We start from the raw sequence: 8,965 nt of genomic DNA on the forward strand, positions 1-8,965 counted from the left end.
TGTGTGGTGGGCCCTGGGCAGCAGCGCTCCCTGATCCTGGCGGGAGCTTCAGGTGTCCTGAGCCTGCGCACTCTGACACTGCTGAGAACAGGACAGGGCAGCAGAGCCGGTGGCTGACCGAGCACTCTTTGGGAACGTTCCTAAGCCGCCTCAGTAAGCCAAAGACACAATACTCAGCCTTAGATCATGTCAGGCTCCACAGACCCCAGCTGTCCAGTCCAGGTGGAGCCTGTTCACTGTAGAGGCCTGGGTGTCAGTTCAGTCATGCCCCCGGTTCAGCTGGAGCTGAAATAAAGTAGTGGAACCACCCGGCAAGGATGGAGACCAGCACAGCACAGACCTGCTGGCATAGCGAAGCCCTGGGCTTGATCTCCAGCACCACAGCCACAAGACCTCCAGGCAATTGAAAGACCAGAGACATCTACAAAAACTTCAAAGGTCAGGGTTAAAAGTGACAATTCTGGTATCCTTCCATACCGGAGGAGAAACTAGGAACTCTGTGCCCTTCCCAGCTTGCTTGCTTGCTTGCTTTCTTATTCTTTCTTTCTTTCTTTTCCTGTTTTTATTTTTTTTTTTGGGGGGGGGGTTAGTCAGGGTTAGTCTCACTAAGTTGCTGAGGTTGGCCTTCAACTTGCCATCTTCCTGCCTCAGCCTCCAAGTCTCTGGGATCACAGGCATGCACCACCACACCCAGCTGTTCATTCCTTCTTAAGCAAACATTTGTGAGGCCCGGCACTGTGCTGGTTTACAGAAGATCTTGAGAGGAAGATGGCAGGAACCCTGCCCTCGACTCATTCACGGTGCAGTGGGGATGATTAGCAGGCAAAACCAATGGGCATTGTGTTTGGCAGATGCCACAGTGGAGAGCATGAGTGAACCGAGCATAGGGACAGCTCCTGGGGGACTTGGGGTGGCTCCATGGGGGAGGTACCCTGGACCTAGACTTGAAGGAGTGCAAAGGGAGGGAAAAGCCCTCAGACTGGCAGCGCCACATGCCATGCCTAGAGGGAGACCCTGTAGAGGGGACTTGGAAACCAGTGGTGTGTACAGGACACGTGAGGGCAGGTGCTGGGAGGTGAGAAGGGAGGCTGGAGGGGAAGCAAGGCTGGACCCCAGGGCCCTGGTTGCCTTGCTGATGCACTTAGCTCGGCCCCTGGGGCTCCATTCCCCTGAGTCCTGAGGTCCCAAACTCTTGGGTCCCTCTTCATTCCCTTCCACAGCTTCCGTCAACGTAGCTCCACTTTTTCTTCATATTGTAAATTTTTAACAATAAACTTTTTAAAGAGCTGTTTTAGAGACACAGCAAAACTGAGCAAAAAGCGCAGTTTCTATAATGCCCATCCCCCACACAAGCACAACATCCCCACCAGAGCGAACCAATGTGGGGCTTTGGTGACAATCGAGGATCCACATTGACACATCACCCAAAGCCCACGGTTTGCACTGGGGTTCACTCCCACTGTGCATTATGGGGCTGGGACAAGTGGGTCACGGCAGGTGCCTGCCATGATGGTATCATGGGTCTTGCTGCCCCCACATGCTCTGCCTACTCATCCTTCCCGCCCCTGAGCTCTAGAAACCAGGGATCTTTTCCCACCTCCACAGTTCTCCTTCCTGTGTAGTTGGACTCATACAGCCTGCAGCCTCTAAAATTTAAAGCATATACAAGTGGCTTTTTCACTTGTCTATGTTTTAAGTCTCCTCTGTGTCTTTTCATGGATACGTCATCTTTTTTAGTGCTTTATATTTCCAGGGGCAGGGGTGGTATCCTCTGCCAAGAAGTTTTGAAACCTTGCTTTCATAAATGAAGTGCCACTAAGCTTGGATCAGGCCTGGGACGTGGTCAAACGCGTTAGCATTATTTTCTGGCCACAGTGTGAAGCTGCTTAGAGGGGAAGCTTTGAGACCAGAAACAGGAGAGTTATATCCCTCAGAGGTGAAGTGATGGTGAGAGACAGAGAAGGAAGAACAGACAAGATCATCAACCTGGGGTGAGAACAGGAAGTCTCCCAAGCAGAGGGGCCAGGCTCCTGGACAGGACATGGAGGTGGCCCAGCTGAAATCCCCGCAAGGCAGGACTGCTAGAGGAAGCTGTGGGAGCACACACAGGACTCACACTGTTGGGGGTAGTGAAAAGCCTGTGCCCTCCCAGCTCCAAACATGGGCAGAACACGGGAGCTCGGGAGAGACCTCTAGGCTGCCAACACAGACCCAAGAACTTCCAAGGGTGGATCCGTGGCTGCCACTGAGGTCAGCTGGGAATACAGAGGACAATGTTGGGAGAGGTTTGGGACCCCTGCCTATCTGAAAGCAGAGACAGCCTGGTTTTTTCTACACACCTGTTCTACCTCTTGCAAATCACGGTATCTGGCAAGCAGTAGGTTCTTGAATGTTTACTGAGGGAATAACTGGCAGATAGGGTGTGGTCTGGATCTAGACACCAGCAGAGAGGGACAAGAGCACCAAGCCTCCACCTGCTCTCCACCTGCCTGAAGGCTGTACCTGCCGCAGGGCAGGCTCACTCCACTCTGGGGTTCTGTTCCTTCAGGCATCACAGGCCAGCCTCCTCCTTGTCCTTGTCCTTGTCCTGGAAGGGACCTAAAGAATTTTACAGCTTGGAGAACCCACGCAGTCTCTCAGGAGGTGTTTCTCCTCAACTCCAGCTGCAAACCGGAATCACCTGTGGCTTTTAAAGGTGCCGATAACCAGCCCCACTGCGCCTTCTGAACGTGGCCCTCTTGGCGCAGGTGTTCCTAAGGGGCTGCACTGGTGGGCGGGAGCAGGGTCAGGGTGGGAGCTCCTGTCCCGACCAGGTGGCAGGAGATGGAGAGTGCGGAACTGCCACCTGCTGAGCCAGGTGCCTGCAGCCTCCTATCACTTGGTAGCTGCTGCCCAAAGACTAAGCACGTGGAGTTGGAGGATTTCCACTGCACTGAACCACCCAAGGGGAGAGGTGGGTCTGCCTGGGGGCTTCTCCGGAGCCAACAGCAGCGGCAGCTTGAGTAGACCCCCGCCCCACCATTCGGCTCCTACCAGCTAATCCAGGCTTGTTCTGTGGTCCCCCCAATGGAGACCACCTTCTAGAGCAAAATCAGGATTCTCAAAAATAAGCTGGGGCCTCTCTTGATTGTGTTGCTTCTGTGCAGAATGTACTCCTGGCTCGTCTCCGTCTTCCTCCGAGATGCTCTCACTGTGCTAAATATTTTGACACCAGGAGAACATGACATTAAATATTTAACATGGATGGCATTCTTTTTATGACACCCTTCGTGATTCCCATGTTTGTTGCTAAGGCCACTGTAAAGGAGCCTCCTCACCTTTTATAGCAACACAGGCCTCAGTATTTATAAAGTGCCTCCAGACACTGGAGAGACCATTTTAAAAGTGCCATCTCTTTCCTTAAAGAGTTTTGCAATTTTTCTGCATAACGCCAACAGCATGAACTATCTTAAGACCAAAATACCCACAGAATTTAAGTGGTGCATGAATATTAAACACACCCCAGAGTCTTAGGCTTGTCACTCTTCCTGGAAAGTCTAAGTTGAATAAATGCCACAGTGCATACACTTAAGCAGGCCCTGGTATTTTTTACAAAATGGATGTTAAGTGGAGGTTTAAAGGCTGAGAAAATTCTTAAGAATTGCTGGCCACGTGATTGCCACGAGAATCCCCTGTGGCCGTTGACCGCACACCTCTGCTCACAGGAGTCCATTAGGAGCAAAGGTATAGCCAAGGGCGGGAATGGCCACCTGATATTCCAGAGTGTCATAGGTGGAGCTCTGAAGAGAACCTGCAGAGACTAAGAGAAGGGTCTGAACGGAGAGGCTTTGTCAACAACCCGCGCACACACATGGCTTCCTCCAGCCCAGGTGCTACCTGCATCTTGGGAGAGCTCTTGAGCGTAGAAACTGCAACAGACTCAATGGTCCCCTCAAGCTCAGGCCCTGATGCTCTTCTTGGTCTTTGGTGTTTTCATGGATGCCCAAAGATATGGCGGATATTGAGCTGGGATCTGGCCCAGAGCCTCACATACAGCCTGCCACGGGGACCTGGCTCAGGCTGGACCTGGTGTGAGGGCGTCGTGTCCCAGAGGACACCCTGCATTTTAAAATCATGTTTGCTGCTGATGCCGTTTTGGGTCTGACCTGCCTCCTGCTAGATCATCAGCTCCAGGCACAGGGAGACGTCACCCTGCGCTCACTGGTGGGGTGAGTGAGTGAGCATCAGTGTGTTGGATGCTGAGAAGCTTAGGTGCCGCGGGAACCCACACGGGTGCTCCCTGAGCTAGAGTTGGGGAGTCGCAGGTGCCTTCCTGGAGAAAAGGTGCTGAAGGGCCAGGAGGGTAGGAAGCAGCCGGTAAGGAGAAAGCAAGGAGAAGAGCAGTCACAAGGGTGCCACGGAGGAGGAGAGCAGAGAGAGGCTGGAGGCGAGGTGGGGACAGTGCCACTGGAGGAGGGGCAGGCAAGGGAAGCCACGGGTGTGTCCCTTGCTGCTGGGCATCCTCCTGGAGTCTCACCGGGTCTGGGCTGGAAGCCCAGCTCCTGCAGTCCCTTTCAGCAGCAGTGGCCCATCAGACCCTGGACTATATGCTGCCTGGACTCAGTACTCGTCTGTCTTTCCCACTGCTCACGTGCTCCAGAACAGAGACGGCATTATCACTTGCATCTTGACCCTGCCAACCAGCCCGGTTCTGGGGCAGTAGAGGGGGCTCAATAGTATTTCCTAAGTGAAGTGATAGCACCTGGGATCAATGACTGAACCTTTATTTGTTTATTTTTTTTATGTGGTGCTGAGGATCGAACCCAGGGTCTTGTACATGCAAGGAAAGCACTCTACCACTGAGCTACAACCCCAGCCCCTCAATGACTGAACCTTTAATGCACGTATTTGGATTTGAGCAAGCTCAGCTCCCTTAGGGCCTCTTGCGAGCATTTCGTCTGTTTTTCACGCATCACTGTGGTCTTCTGATATTTCCACCCACCGACATTTTCTGCTGTTCCGTCTGACTGACAGTCAGTGCCTGTCTTGAATGCATGTTTTAAAATGGGGGGTTATGCTTGGGATTTGTGATGTCCAGGAAGCCAAATGTAATTTCTATGCCAGTGGAACTTGAATGAGGTTCTATTCGGAGGGATTGGAAGCTGATAACGTCACTCTGCCAAATGCCAGACTGGAGCCACGCAAGGAAAATGGTAGATTCTCAGCTACCTCAGCTAAGGGAAGGGAACGGTGATGGAGGAGACCAAAATGCATCAGTGTCTGTCTTTGGGATGTCTCTGTCCTTCTACTTGAATAGGGGTGCCATAGGCGTGAGCCCCTGTTGGTGCAAGACCCAGGTGGTGGTCCATAGTTCATTCTGTACGTAGGAACAGTAAAGATCTGGTGCCCCTCCAGCTGGGCATCCACCAACCTTTCAAATCTGACCATGTGAACCTGACCATCCCACCCAGCACCGAGGGGGAAATTCTTTCCTGCCTCCCTCAAACCGCTGCTTGTCACTTGCACCCTGCTCTAGCCGCTCTGGTGGCCCTTGTAATCTTGTCCCAGAAAATGAGGCTGCTGATACTCTTTTATTCCCCCTTTTTCTATTTCCACTGAGCTATTTTTGTTACAGTCATTCCCTGCACTGGGATCTTCGCAGAAGGTCATGGTGCTTATAAAACGAAGGGCAAAGCACCAGAGAGAGCATCTGGAAGGAGTAGTGTGTAGCCATGTGGTCAGGTGGAAGGCCCTGTGAGGTGCCCAGTCTGGGGTCAAGGCCGCCTTCCACTTCCAGTGTGACTAGTTCTTCCCCTGCTGGGCCCAGAACTTACTGTCTCTCTTCCCACACTCTGAATCTTCTTGTTGTACTGGGAGCTCAGAGAGGAAGTGAGTCAAATCTTTTGACCACTTGACCTACTGCTTAGGCCAGTGGTCAACTCTGGGTGCCGTTGCAGTTACATGGGGAACTTTTAAAAGTCCCTGTTCAGGGCCTTTCCTCAGACCAGCCACCTGGTGGGTGGCACTTGGGCTCCCTTCAGGGTCCTGCTTCTTGAGCCAGCATTCAGGATCCCTGGCCTGGACAAGGAGTCCAAACTGGCTTCCTGTGCAGCTGAGGGCAGTTGCTTGCTCATCAGTGGCTGAGCCCACTGTGGAGCCTAGAGCACCCGAGAGCACTTTGCTCCCCACGCAGCCTGCAGGAGGCCCAGTCAGAGTGGGGGCACAGGACACTTTGGTAACCAGGGCAAGAAGCAAGTGGCAGGTGAGGTGTCAGCTTTCCATTTAGTTTTGAACCCCAAGAATTTTGCCAGGCACAATGGCACACACCTGCAATCCCAGCAGCTTAAGAGGTTGACGTAGGAGGATCACAAGTTCAAGGCCAGCCTCAGCAACTTAGAGAAGTCTTAAGCAACTTAGCAAGACCCTTTCTCTAAATAAAATTTAAAAAGGGTTGGGGATGTGGCTCAATGGTTAACCACCCCTGGATTCAATCCCTGGTACCAAAAAAAGAATCAAGAATTTTAGATTTTTTTAGTGTTTCGATCTTTTCACTACTCTCCACATGTCACTTCAGAATAATCCCCGATGAATAATAAATTGTCCTGAGCTTTATTTGTGAAGATAGTTGGAGCCCCCAGAATTGGTTCATTCCACCAGTGACTTTGACTTTCACCAAGGTCTCTGGAAAAGTCCCTAGTCTTCCACGGAACCTGTGCTGCTTCAGATATTCTCTCTCTGGGGATGGGAGGAAAGGTGACACTTGGTGAGCTCTTGCATGCCGGCTGTTGTGGACATGGCCATGCACTGAGGAGATCGTGGGGCTGTGGGGCTGTGGAATCTCCCTTCCCAGATGCCCTTCCTGCTCGTCAACCACTGAGCTCACTGCTTGGAACTCAGAGTGCTCATGAGTTTTAAATGAGCCAATTAATATCTGTAAAGTGCATGTCACAGTGCCTGGCACATGAAAGTTCTAGAAAGAGAAGCTGGCACCCTCATCCTCTCCTTCAGTTCTCAGGACCGTGCTGTGAGCGGGTGTCCTTATCCATTTCAGTGCAAAGAGAACTGTCTTGTGCACTTGATTTCCAGCATATCTGAAAGGAAATTAGAAAATCTACCCTTTGCGGTTGTTGGAAAATAAAAGAAATAATTACAGACCTGGCTGGTGGTTGGGCTACAAAACTGAGTTTTGTTGGAGAGACAGTGATGAGCAAGCAGCAGACCCTCTCCTCCTGGTGGGCTCCCTGGGCTTTGCATCCTGCCTTACCACAGGAACCATCATGCAGGGTGCACACCAGATCTCTGGTGGATGTTCTTCACCATGGCTGTGCACGGTCATCGGCAGGCAGGGAGCTTTGAGCCCCAGGAGTTGCCTTTAGGACCACTTCGCTTCCCTCAGTCGGGCCTCTGTGCCAGCAGGAGAAACTGATGCCATCGCTGCTATAAGGCAGTAAATGCTGCTGTCATTTCACCACAATGGCTCCCGGCAACCAGGCCCACCTCCCAGCACTCCAGATGTTCTCCCAGTGTGTACTTGGATGTGTGGCTGGTGAATTCCCAGCCCACGAACTCAAATAGAGACCACAGGCAATTCCTTCTGACTCAGGTGTTTCCAGCCATGAATTGGAAGAGGCTCCACAGGAGATAAGCAAGTCCACTGAATGTTCTTCTGTTGCTCTCCTTCCCCCTCCGTGGTTCTCGAGTTTACTCACTCATAAGACACTCCAGGAGAGTCCCCAACATGCCAGGTCTTACACAGCCTCTGGGGATGACATGCTTGTTCCCAGCTGTTGGTTTTGGAAATATTTCAAGAAGTCCTGCTTTTTGTGGTTGAGAATGATCCAAAGGACTGTGACAATGAAAATATAGCATTTGTGTCTTTTGATGCCTCTAATCAGTTACACGTCTGGATGATTTTCCATTTGGTATCTTAGGAAATTTTACTCTGTCCGTATACTGGTTAACACGTCCTCATCTCTATACCATTGCGGGACTGGGGACACCAGTGTCCTGACAGTGGAAGCTCCTCCAGACCCTCAGGGAGCTATTCTGCCTCTCCTATACCATTATAAAAATGTCGGTGTAGTAAGTCACCCCAAAGGAGAATGGCTACATGGAGCATGGGTTAAATGGAATCTCCTAAGTTGAAAATAGATGGATGTGGTTTTTCTGACTTAGGATTGGTGCAATTTCTTCTTTGACATGTTAAGTTTCTACATATAATTAGTGAAAAGGATATCTCTATTCTTTAGAAATAGAAAAGGATCCGTGCATAAAAAGAGAGTCTAGGCATCCTTCTATGCCTGGCACAAAAACATTCATCCACTCGACACAGCTATGACCTTCCTATTAGGAAAATAAAATTCTTTTTAAGCTGAGATCCTTAACAGTTGATGTCCATTGGGCACAGATGAAGTTAGCTAATCCTTACATATAAATTCATACATCTTTAGGTAAACTGAGTTAATTTGCTTATAATATGGTTGGGAACTGGTTTTTACTTTTATAATTTTTGTGAAATGATCCCTTATATGTTCCCTCAGTTTTATCTTCTATCTTTGAAAAAAACTTCTTAGTCAAAAAGTGTAAAAATCGGGGCTGGGGCTGTAGCCCAGTGGTAAAGTGCTTGCCTCTCATGTGTGAGGCAGTGGGTTCAATCCTCAGCACCACATAAAAATAAATATACTGTGTGTTCATCTACAACTAAATAAATATATTTTTAAAGTGCAAAAATCATTTTGTGCTCCTACTTTGAGCTTTCCTTAATGATACTTAATATCCTAAACAATGAAGTTCCTAGCTTAAGAGAGAGATATTGCAAGGACTGCTGCAAGACAGTGTTCATTCATTTTCACAATGTATTATCCTTCTTGTTTCTTCTACAAAGTTTCTTTGCCCTGCCATGGAATTAAAATTTATTTCCTAGCAGATCCTGTCAGCTCTGTGAACACAGGCTGTGTTTTTTACACACAGAGTTATCCAAAATTAT

The 8,965-nt window shown here is 50.0% G+C and overlaps 1 protein-coding gene across 4 annotated transcripts in view; it reads left to right on the forward strand.

Annotated features, from left to right (window-relative positions):
* Window positions 1-8,965, forward strand: part of Kcnab1 (potassium voltage-gated channel subfamily A regulatory beta subunit 1) — a 313,546-nt gene that overhangs the window by 216,604 nt on the left and 87,977 nt on the right. The window lies entirely within an intron of this gene.

The sequence above is a fragment of the Marmota marmota genome, unplaced genomic scaffold, assembly GCF_001458135.2.
Source record: "Marmota marmota marmota unplaced genomic scaffold, marMar, whole genome shotgun sequence".
NCBI lineage: Eukaryota > Metazoa > Chordata > Mammalia > Rodentia > Sciuridae > Marmota > Marmota marmota.